The following is a 13,028-nucleotide window of genomic DNA, read 5'->3' as shown; positions in this document are numbered from 1 at the left end:
AAAAAGACCGGGAGAAGATGAGAGACCATTGGTTCTGGGATGACAAACGAGCCTCATATTGGCCAATGGATGCCTCGAATGGTCTTGTACTCCTCCAATTGATGATGGACACGTGGGGATGAAGTTGACCCGTACAATTAGAGATTTTTTGGGTAATTAATAAAGCATAAATGTGGTTGAAGACCTACCTAAATAAATCATCTCATTAATTTAGAGTATTTTTCATCTTGACCCCTGAAGTTTGGTCCATGTCACTTTTAGTCCAAAAAAATTTATTCTTTGCATCTGACTCCCCTGTGATTTTGAGAAATTATAAAATAAGGACATATCATAAATTTGATGACCAAAATGACCTTATGGTGCAACGGTCAAGATTGCATCCATATATGCCATTTTGATCTAACGACTCATATTAAAAGGATAAATTATAATTATAATTACAATTATAATCTTTTCATTTTATATTCAAGGGTTTTAAGATTTCAAATTTACAAAAATATGCCCTTGCACTACGAGAAAATGGATCTAACGGTTTAATGGCCTGTTTTCTTGCTCCATACTTTTCTTGTGAGAGATTGAAACAGAACCTATACACATAGAACTCTTGGTAACATCAATAGGGTTTCCAATGCATGGTTCTTGCTTTGCAGATTTTTCAGATAATACCGTCTCTGGAGAAGCTTTCACCAGCCCGGTGAGACCATCCTTCAAGTGATACTTTTTCAAAGAAGATAACTCTTCCTTTGAAGATTCTGAAGGCGATGACTTTGGATGGCCAAGAGTTGTCAAGCCATACCAGTCTATGGACTGATTCGAAGGGCGTGGAGGAGGTTGACGACGGCGAGGATTTTCTGATAAATTTGTAGCAGAATCATGACGCTTCAAATTCCTTCGCCAACCGATTCTCTTCTTCCTTGCCCTCTTCACCAACTCAAACCTTTAACGCTTTATCTCCACCACTCAAATATACCAAGAACCTGCTAGCACAACTACCATTTCAGCTAAAAAAAATGCTAGGGTTCTCAGTGAAAGAACAAATTTTGTTCCAAGGGAAATGGAAGGTTTTTTAGGGTTTTGCCAAGACTTCTCTTTTACATAAAGCGGGAAGAGAAGAGCAGCTGCAGCAACAACAGCAGCAGGGGCGGGGAGACGATCTGCATTTGGGTTTAGCCGGGTGTCCGGGAGTAGAGAAGCAAATACTGCCTTTTCTAGTGGCTTTTGTTTTTTTTATTATTTGACGCTTCAAATTCCTTCGCCAACCATTAGATCCATTTTCTTGTAGTGCAAGGGCATATTTTTGTAAATTTGAAATCTTAAAACCCTTAATATAAAATGAAAAGATTATAATTGTAATTATAATTTGTCCTTTTAATATGAGCCGTTAGATCGAAATGGTATATATGGATATAATCATGACTGTTGCACCATAAGGGCATTTTGGTCATCAAAATTATGATATGTCCTTATTTTATCATTTCTCAAAATCACAGGGGAGTCAGATGCAAAGAAGAACTTTTTTTGGACTAAAAGTGACTTGGACCAAACCTCAGGGGGTGCAGATGAAAAATACCTTTAAATTTATTGAATTAAATCTGAACCTTTTATGATGGACGATACATATTTAATGGCTGTTCAGCCACCACCTTCCCAACAAAGTGTGTAGATTTGTTATTTATCCTTACTAAATCTCCTTTATCTAGACTGGAACAAGTGAGTTAGATTTCAACCAAAAAAATGATTTAGATTGTTGAGTTAAAGGGAAAAAAAAAGTTATCATAAGCACAATCTAACATTACTGAAACTTCCCTCACTACATGAAAAATGATTTTTGGCAACAGTTTTTCTCCAACGGTTAAAGAAATCTCACCATAAATGATATACACATATAACCCGTAGCGAAAAATGGATATATTGCCACATTTATTGAAAAGCGTGGATAAATAAAAATATTCGGCGATGGTTTACATGAAATGTCGAGGAAAATAGTTTTCAGCAACATTTTACTCTAACCGTCAAGGTAGATTGGTTTTTCAACAATTATTTAGTTTAAACATTGGGGACGATCCTTCTGCGTATTTGGTCGCATCTTGTCTCTCCAAATAATATGTTGTCTTATATCCCTTGGTAAAGTCTTGCACGGATATTACTTTGGCATGAAAGATAGTAGTCTAATCTTGTCACTTCTATTCTTATATACATGTCTACAACAAACTAATGTAGTAGTCATCGACTCATCTGCATGTAAAAGTATCAAATTTTTGTTATGGACCTAGAGCTTTTGGCAATAGTAGGCTCTAGGTGATACCATATCTCTCCTATTCTCATTAAATCCTACATTTCAGTATGGAAGGGCAATCAGTTATTTTTTAGTATTCTCTATTAGCTCATACATTCATTCTCGTAGATTTCATTTTCTCTAGTTATTCTTTGTTCAATTGCGTAGGCTGACCTCTCTTTCTAATTTTTCTATGCCCAACTAACTTCTCTATCTAGGAGTAGAAGAGGGTATTGTAAGGGATCACAACAATCATATATAGCAATGTCACACCCGATAAGTCTTCCTTGAGTGGCCTTGGATTATTATATCACATTTTTTATGGGTAATTAGGTGATTTTCTTCTCCCCAAATTGCTCTAACTTGGTCAACTGTTGGTGCACTGTATACTCTCTGGAACAATTGAACATCACTTTTGATTAGTATCTCATGGCATTTCAATGATGGCACATTTTTTAGGCTTTTAGAAAATCTTGCATGTTGATTGTTGTGACGTATTCGCATTAGATTTTGTACAATTGGTTCCTTGAGGTGAGAAGATTCGATAATCTTGCATGGCTGGTTATCTTCATCCATGGTAATCAAGGGCAACGCATGGTACACCTAGCATTGAGCTTTGAATGTGTAGACACCTTCTTTTTGCATATGCCAATTGGTTGCCTAGTCATACTTCTAAAGGATGTAAATGAAAATACGTTATTACAAGCACGTTACAAGCATGCATGTATCATCTCAACTATTTGGCTTCTTCATCTTGGGATGTGTGAAGCTAAAAGCTCATCGAGAATTGTTGTTGGTGCTAGAATTACATTCCCATTTGAGTAATAGAAGCAAGGAGGCTCGGCTTCAAATTTTTCGAGACCACTGTTTGTGCATGGTTCTACTACTGCAAAACATGCAATTTCTAGCATCCCCCCTCACCCCGCCCCCCAAGTATGTTAGATTGTTTTTAACTAGTTTCAAAGTTCTCTTGCAAATCCATATACCATAGTCTTATGTGTTTGAGTACTTACTGTTTTCTAATAGAAGCTGTTGTGTGGTGGTTTCAAACTTGGGTTTCCAAACTGATGGCTCACGTCATCTTGGCCTTGAGCAAGCACTTTTCTCTGCACTTTCACAATTCTGTGTTTTGCTATAATAAACTTTGTTAAGTTATTATTTATGTATTCCTATCAAGTGTTGGTAAAGTTATGTAAAGATCCACTAGCGACTTCACCTTCATTTGGTTTCATTGTCTCATTGCTCCGCTCATGTCCTTCCGTATGCTACACTCCTTGCCTCCTCCACTATTTGTGGTCGTTGTACCTTTGTTGTAGTATCAGTGTCAGTTGTGTTGTGGTGCGCATTGTTGTTTTGGTGGATGCTACTATTCATATGTGGACCAAAGGTGGCAACATTATTTTTGTAAGCATATTTATGTTGGTGTTTGATAAATAATCAATTTTTTTTCTAGTCTACCTTGTGATTTTACCATGAATTCCCATAATATTAGCTCCTACGAGTTAGGTATGGGCACCTAAAAATTTGAACACCACAGCTAGGTGACAATTTGATTATATGTAGATTTTAGTATTGGTTTAGACATTAGTAGCCAATGTGAAAGTTTGGTGTTCACATAAGTTGGGTGAAATAATAAATTAGAGGCCAAAAACACGCACTAACAAGATGGGATAAAACATGGTAGAAAACTTTTGGAAATAGTTGTAAAAAAATACACAAAAGAAGGCTAATGTATATGGGTAAGTCGATTGATGTTTATTATTGACTTGTTCTTCCATGTGCCTTTGGTGGCATCCTATTGTTAGTGGGGCCTAACCCACTTAGTTCCAACTCAAACTTAAAGCCTATGATTATTTCTAATAGGATTCTAGATTCCTATTTTGAATCAAATCGTGAAAGGTAGTTTTGGCAGTTTCTTTAAAACCTATAAATAGATGTAGCAATAGTTTGTAACATAACAATAATTTCAGATTGGTTTTTCTCCATGAGAGCATTGTTGTGCATTGCCCCTAAATAGAGAAAGGCAAGACAGAAAGAAGAAAAAGAAGAAGAAAAAGGAGAAGAAGGAGAAGGAAGAGAAGCAAAGTGATTTTGGTTACCATTGAAATTATCCATCTACAAATGGAGATCTATTAAGAGCAATGAGACTTTGTTAGAGATCTACTATGGTAGATGGTATTTTTCTTGGTTTGATTTCTTCTGAAGAAACCCTAATTTTTGTTGTTACCAATTGATTGTTCCCTCAATTTGAGAGGGATATTTGTACTCCTATTTTTTCTCCTAGTGGATTGGTTGGTGCGGAACCACAGTGGGGCTACCCAGATTTTTGAAAAAAATGCTATTAATTCCTTTAATTTTTCAATTTTTTTATTAATTCCCTTAATTTTTTCAGTTTTTTCTCTTCCCACATGTAAAATATCACTATTTGGCCCCCCTCAATATTGAGAACAATTTTCAAAAGTAAAATAATGGGTATAAATGTCATTTTTAATTAAAAGCTAACTCCTCAATCCCTATTTATTCTCCCCTCTTTTCTCCAAGCTTTTCTTCCTATTTATTATCTTCTCTTTCTATAAACATGGGTTAAAGAAAATTTTTGAAAAAAAAAATCTTATTAGGTATTGAGAATGTCATTCCAAATTAGAAACTAATTCCTCATTCCCTATTTATTCTCTCCTATCTCCTCCCTCCTCTTTTCTTCCTATTTATTCTCTTCCCTTTCTTTCTTCCTATTTATTCTCTTCCCTTTCTATAAGCGTGGGTCAAGGAAATTTTGGAAAAAAATATTCTCCACAATTAAGTACTCTTTCTCTTTCTCATTTTATTTATCATTTATCTTTTTCTTATTTTTTATTGTTATTCTTTTTATTTGATTTTATATTTTCTGTTTCTTTATTTCTTCTGCAATTTTTGGTATTTGATTTTATATTGTAAATAAAATTTCTATAGTTAGTAAGGTAAATAATTACCATTGGCTTGCATCTCTTAACTAAAAAAAAAAAAAATTGGTTTGCATCTAACTTCTTAGGGTTGAAGTCATGTGTGTGTGTTTTTTTTGTCTTTAATTTACCTAATATTTTGTCCCAAAAAATATCATTTTCAATAATTTACCGGGCCTCACAAATATATATGGGTCTATTCCATAATATAATAAAATATATTCAGAGGTGGGACCCTCAATGGGTTTTATTAGGGCCTACACAATGTGTGGAGAAAAATATTAATGCCTTCCCAACGGGAAGGTTATCTAGACTTTTATTCTTCGCCTCCCCCCCCCCCCAATGTTGAATCCTAGCCTGGTTCCACCCCTGTGGATTGGTGCAATATTTGCCTCGTTTTTTCCCCTCTACATTGAAGGGTTTTTCCACGTAAAATTCTTAGCGTCTTTGTGGTGATTATCTTTTCCTTGTTCTACTTTATTATTTCTCAAATACACACAAAATTATTAGGTTTGTTAATCCTATAAAGTGGTATCAAAGCCTAGTTGTGGCTAAATTATTTTTCAGTTATTAGTGTGTTTTTTAGATGGAAGAAACAAAGGCTACCATTTTTAAACTTGATTTATCAAACTATGCAATTTGGGGACTGAGGATGGAAGATATTCTTTATTGCAATGACTTGTATGATCCAATTGAAGAAGATGAGAATAGATCAAAAAATAAGTGTGACAGAGAATAGAAAAGGATGAACAGGAAAGCCGTAGGTACCATTAGAAAATGGGTTGATGATTATGTGTTTCATCATATTTCTAATGAGACAAATGCTAAAACACTTTGAAAAATTTTGGAGAATCTTTATGAGAAGAAGACAACACAAAATAAAGTTTCTTTGATTAGAAAACTTGTTAATTTGAAGTATAGAGAGGGAAGTTCTGTTGTTAATCATTTAAGTGAATTTCAGAGTTTAGTAAACTAGCTACCGCACAGATGATTTTGGATGATGAATTGCAAGCAATATTATTAGTGAGTTCTTTCCCTGACACTTGAGAGACCTTAATTGGTTGTTTCATTAACAATTCTACACCATAAAGTAAGTTATCCATAATGTTGTTAACGACAGTATGTTCAATGAAAACCAGAAGAAAAGATGTAGGTTCAAATAATTCACATGCTATTGTCACGGAGAACAATAAGAGAAGTAAAAACAAGGGATTAAAGAATAGTAGCAAATCAAAAGGCAGGTCAAAATCCAAAGAATGTAGAAGAGTGTTTTCACTATGGTAAAAAGGGTTACATGAAAAGAAATTGTTAGGAATGGAAAAAGGAACACAAAGGGGAAAAAGATCAAAAGAATTCAAATGACAAAAGTACTACAGCTCCGTATCTTGATGATGAGGAATTGGTGGTGCTTTCTTTTGAAGATGATCAACGTAATCATGTTGCAAACAATGGTGTTGAGTGAATTGTTGATTCAACGGCATCTTTTCATGTCACTTCCACAAAAAAAAACTCTTCACCTCATACAAAGTAGGAGACTTTGGGACTATGAAGATGCGAAACGAGAGTTTTTCAAAAATCATTAGAATTGGTGATGTATTGGTAGAGACTAATAGTGGTTGCACACTAACCCTAAAAGATTTACACTATATTCCTGACATACGCTTGAATTTGATCTCTGTTAGTGCACTGGACTGGCTTGGTTATGAAAGTCATTTTGGCAATAGAAAATGGAAACTTATCAAAGGATCGCTAGTGCTTGCTAAAGGAGAGGCCTATAATACACTTTACAAGACATACATGAATGTATGCATGAATGGATTGAATGCATTAGATGATGAGACATCACCAAACTTGTGGCACAAGTGGTTGGCTCACATGAGTGAAAAGGCACTGCAAATTTTGGCGAGGAAGTTACTCATTCTCTTTGCCAAAGGTATGTCACTGGATTCTTGTGATTGTTGTCTATTTGGGAAACATCATAGAGTATCTTTTAAGAAGTCTTCTATTAGAAAATCTAATCTGTTTGATTTGGTATACTCTGATGTTTATGGTCCCATTGAGGTTGAGTCATTAGGTGGTAATAGATATTTTGTCACCTTTATTGATGATGCTTCACAGAAAGTGTGGGTGTATTTTGTGAGAACTAAAGACCAGGTATTTAAGAAATTTCAAAATTTTTATGCTATGGTGGAGAGAGAGAAATAGGAAAGAAATTAAAGTATCTCCGAACTGACAACGGAGGGGAATACACATCTACTCCATTTGAATGCTCCTTCTTAGAGTATGGAATTCGACATGAAAAGACAGTCCCTAATACCCCACAACATAATGGTGTGACTGAAAGGATGAATTGCACCATTGTGGAAAGAGTTAGAAGCATGTTGAGAATGGCTAAGTTGCCTAAGTCATTTGGGGAAAATGCAATTTGTATAGCTTGTTACCTAATCAATATCTCCAAGGGTGCCTTTGAATTTTGGTACTGCTAAGAAAATTTGGACTGGTAAAGATGCTTCTTATAGCCATTTGAAGGTATTCGGGTGCAAAAGCTTTTGCACACGTGCTTAAAGAACATAGGACAAAGCTAGATGATAAAGCAGTCCCTTGTATTTTTGTTGGCTATGGAGATAAAGAATTTGGTTACAGGTTATGGGATCCAGTGAAGAAGAAAATTTTTAGAAGCAGAGATATAGTGTTTCATGAAAATGAAACCTTGGTAGATATTGAGAAGACTATACAACCTAAAGAAAAGGCTTATATCATTCTTGATCCCACCCCCATCTATTCTCCATCAGATAACATGTTGATGGAGATGTTCAAGATGCAGAGGGTGTCGAGCAGCAGGAGCAACCCCTTCCACCAGGGATTATAGAACCTCAAGTTAGAAGGTCTACAAGAAGGCAACAACCATCAAGTGTTAACTATATTTTGCTTATTGATGATGGAGAGCCAGAAAATTTTGAAGAAGTACAAAGTCATGAAAACAGACAACACTAGATCAAGACAATGCAAGATGAGATTAATTCTTTGAAAAATAATGACACTTATGATTTGGTGGAGCTTATAAAAGGAAGAAAAGAATTGAAAAATAAATGGGTGTTCAAGCTCAAAAAAGATGGTGAAAAAGTGGTAAAGTAAAAAGCTCGATTGGTAGTAAAAGGCTTTGGCCAAAAGAAAGGGATTGAATTTGATGAGATCTTTCCCCAGTTATAAAGATGAACTCATTTGTGTTATCTTGGGTTTGACAGCTAGTTTGGATATTGAGTTAGAGTAGTTAGATGTGAAAATTGTGCTCCTCCATGGTGATTTGGAAGAACAAATATATATGGATTAGCTAGAAGGATTTGAAGTGAATGGGAAGAAGCATATGGTTTGCCAGTTGAAGAAAAGCTTGTATGGACTGAAACAAGCACTAAGGCAGTGGTACAAGAAATATGATGCATTCATGGTGAACCACAGCTACACAAGAACCTCTGCAGTTCCTTGTGTTTACTTCAAAAGTTTTTCTGGAGGTAATTTCATTATACTTCTTCTTTATGTTGATGATATGATAGTAGTTGGACAAGATTGCAAGATGATTAATAGGTTAAAAGATGAATTGTCTATGTCTTTTGACATGAAGAACGACAAATTTTGGGGATGAAAATTGTTCGTGATAGGAAAGCAAAGAAATTATGGTTGTCACAACAACAATACCTTGAGCGGGTCTTAAAGAGATTTAATATGGAAGATGCTAAGCTAGTTAGCACACCTCTTGCAAGCCACCTCAAATTGATTAGAAAACTTGTCCCTCCACCAAAGAAGAAAAAGAAGAGATGTCATATGTTCCTTACTCATCTGTAGTTGGAAGGATGATGAATGCACTGGTTTGCACACGTCCAAACATTGCTCACGTCGTTGGTGTAGCGAGCAAATTTTTATCTAATCCTAGCAAGGAGCACTAGGAGGTAGTGAAGTGGATCCTCAAATATTTGAGAGGTAGTTTCAAGTTGTGTTTGAGTTTTGGAGGTTCTAAACTAGTCTTGGAAGACTATACAGATGCAGATATGGCAGGAGACCTTGATGGCAGAAAATCCACTTCAAGTATTTTATTTACTTTTGTAGGGGGAGTTGTATCATGGGAGTCTATGCTGCAAAAATGTGTTGCTTTATCTACAACTGAGGCAGAATACATTGCTGCTATAGAAGTAGGGAAATAGGTGGTGTGGATGAAGCATTTTCTTGGTGAATTGGGTTTGAAACTAGAAGAGTACGTAGTATTTTGTGATAGTCAAAGTGCTATGGACTTGACCAAGAATGCTATATATCATTCCCACACGAAGCATATAGATGTAAGATATCATTCGCTACGTGAGGCAGTAGAGAAGAAGTTATTGCGACTTGAGAAGATTCATATTGAGAAAGATCCTTCAGATATGATGACCAAAGTTGTTCCCAAAGAGAAGCTCGACTTTTGCATTACATTGGTCGGAATGGACTCCAAGTGAGAAGTCATGTTGTTGTGGATCTCCTCCTCCTCATTGGCTAGAGGGGGAGATTGTTAGTGGGGTCCAACCCACTTAACTCCAGCCCAAATAAGCCCACGATCATTTCTAATAGGATTCTAGTTTCTTATTTTGAATCAAATCGTGAAAGGTAGTTATGGGGGTTTCTTTAAAACCTATAAATAGAGGCAACAAGTAATTTTGTCTTCAACATAACAATAGAAATTTCATATTGGTTTTTCTCCATGAGAGCGTTGATGTGTGTTGCTACGAGAGAGAGAAAAGCAGTAGAGAAAGAAGAAGGAGAAGGAGAAGGAAGAGAAGCAAAGAAACTTTGGTTACCATTGAAATAATCCATCTACAACTAGAGATCTATTCAGAGCAATGATACTTTGTTAGAGTGTGTAGTATTTTTCTTGGTTTGATTTCTTCTGAGGTAATCCTAATAATTGTTGTTACCAATTGATTGTTCCATCAATTTGAGAGGGATATTTGTACTTCTCTTTTTCTCCATAGTGGATTGGTGCAATATTTGCCCCGTGGTTTTTTGCCTCGACATTGAAGGGGTTTTTCCACGTAAAATTCTTAGTGTCTTTGTGGTGATTATCTTTTCCCTTATTCTACTTTATTATTTCTCAAATACATACTAGGTTATTAGGTTTGTTAATCCCAACACCTATGGGGCCCTTGCAAGTTTAGGCCCTTATGCTGCTTGGTAAGAATAATTGTTTGCCTTCTAGTAGCCCATTACAAAGGATTTATGTAGGGATGGGGTGCTGTGAAGGGAGTGTGTGTTTCTTTCTCGGATTGCGTCCTTCTATTTTGAGGGTGAGTTAATGGTATACATCAAGTTTTTGTTCTCCGCCGAAGTTGTCGAGAGATGCTCAACAAGCTTTCATTATGCATTCTTCGGTGGAGTAGATGGTGCAGAAGAAGGGATCCTAGGTTATTCCTTTGGTAGCTTAGGGTTGGGGTCTCTGTTTGAGAGTCTCGCATTGAAAAGTTCTCGTGATTTCGTGCACATCTTATTAGTGGTTGGGAGTGGGAGAATGGTAATAGATGGTCGCTATTAGGTTCATTTCGGCACCCTATTTTTGAGCTATTGCTTTATGATTGTAAGAGCTATGCCTTTGTTGTCTCAGAGGCAACATTTGGGATTTTATAGGAAGGGTTCGTGCATCTCTTTTCATAAAATTGGTAGATTGTTAACCATTTTCAAACAAGGGGAGCCTATGTTGCAGATGTGGTGGGAAGAAGGCATTGCTAAAGAAATTCGAAACTTGTTTCCATCAAACATTGTTACAATACTATTTTCATTGTTTTTGAACTCTTTTTCATCTTCTTCAATGGAGTTTTCCATAAAACTTGCTGGTCAAGATCTTGTTAAGTTGAAATTGCATACTATTAAATATGAATACTCTAATTGGTTGTCTTTTTTCTAGAAAATTAAACTTCATCCTAAATTCAAAGTGTGTTTTTGGCATCTGTAACATGCAGGGATTTCAGTTACACTATTGTCTTGGTGGATTTCAATTCAATATTCTTATGTTTTATGTGGAGAGAGTATAGAGTCCATTTGACATGTTTTTATTTGTTGTGACTGTACTAAGTGGATTTGGCAGCAGGAGGTTTGGGCAATGTTCGATAGGTCGACTGGTGTCGCCGTGTCGGTGGCCGGCGACACCACCGACATGTCGACATCAGTCAACATGTCGGACGATTTTAAACCTCTTAATTCTTCCTTGCCTTTCGGTTCTGAGCTTCGGATGCAACTGCCAACATCACTCTTCTCTCCAAACCCTCGCCGACCGCCGTCCTCCTCCGTCCCTTTGCACCGCGTCGCAACTATTGCTAATCTCGGCCAGGGCTTCAACTTCCTTGGCGCCGCAGTCAATGGAGTAGGAGATTTCATTTCTTTAGTGGTGGATCCTGATGTTCGTCCAGGTGAGATCTCAATTTCATCAATTAATGGTGTCGGGGACAGTTCCTCTAGACTCAGCAAAGATCCTCTTTCGAATTGTGCTGGGACTCGGGCGCGCGATGTCTGCCATGAAAATGCTTGGCATACGATCGGTTGGTCTGTCGCTCTCTTTAGATAAAGGATTACCAGTTTACCACTAGGAAGCGGTCTCGGGTCTAGCTCGCCGTGCGGCGCCGCTGCCGTTGGGGCTGTTAATGAGATTTTTGGCCGGAAACTGTCGACCTCAGATCTCGTTGTTGTAGGGTTGGAATTAGAGGCTAAGGTTTCAGGTTACTTGCCTTGCCTTGAGCTCACAAGATTTGTTTGAAAAATCTGTGTCATTTGAGATTCTTGTCTGCAACTCTATGTCATTTCTCCTCAACCACCGATGGCCGGATCAGATGGGTTTGAAAAATCGAGTCTGTCGGCGATATATCGCCGATATCACCGACTTCTTGGCGATATATCGCCGACTTATTGCAATGTCGGTGTCGCTAGGGGGTTTCGTGTCGCCCCCTAGCGACACAGCGATTTTTCGCCCCGTGTCGGCAATAAATCGCCGACACAAGATACCTTGGGTTTGGGATTAAAAACTAAGCTTCTCTCACGGAGTTCATGCTTCATCTCTTGTAGCTCTTTAATTATTGATTTCAATCTTGATAAACCTACCCTTAGATTCTCTCTTGTTATGATTACTTGCTACTCTATTTGGTCTATGCATAATGACATGCTTTTCAATAATAAACCCCCAACATAGGGAGAGTTAAGAATTATGTAGCAAAATGGATTGTGATCTAGGGATTCAGCCTCCTAGAGTCAAGGAGCTTGATATCTGTGATGCACGCTTTTCTAATATTGAAAATGGATTAGTCAAGGTGCGCGTAAGCTGGCCTAGATGAACCTCAGATTCAAAAAAAAAAGAAACAATATATTTGTTCTACTAGTAGGATCTAAAATTTCTTAACTAACCATTTTAATGTGTGTAGGGATTCATAGTTCATGTTGACCCGGACGGGGGTGGCTTTGTGCTTTTTTTTTTGCAAGGGGGGTCATTTGAAAACATTTCTATGGACTTTATTGAGTCCAATAATTTTTTAGAAGCCATGTTTTCTTGTCTTTGGATGGGTTTAAATCAAGCTCCACTTTCCCACGTTGTGGTTTCTAGATCCAGTGTAACGCGCCAAAATTGTTCTCATATTCTCACGACTACGGGATCTAAAATCTGGCCCTTCAAACTGTGTATAGTTCGCTCCTAGGACACGGGTGAATACATATACCCATGATCTTTGTATTTGTGGTTTAATCTAATAAATAGTTTCTTTTTTCATGAGAGGAAAAAAACAAAAACTTTAGTCAATGCAGGGTTGGTAGAG

Source organism: Hakea prostrata, chromosome 11 (assembly GCF_041222555.1).
Source record: "Hakea prostrata isolate BN-2017 chromosome 11, UWA_Hpros_2, whole genome shotgun sequence".
In the NCBI taxonomy this organism is placed as follows: domain Eukaryota; kingdom Viridiplantae; phylum Streptophyta; class Magnoliopsida; order Proteales; family Proteaceae; genus Hakea; species Hakea prostrata.
The sequence above is the reverse complement of the archived record's forward strand: the minus strand, read 5'-3'. Positions refer to the sequence as shown.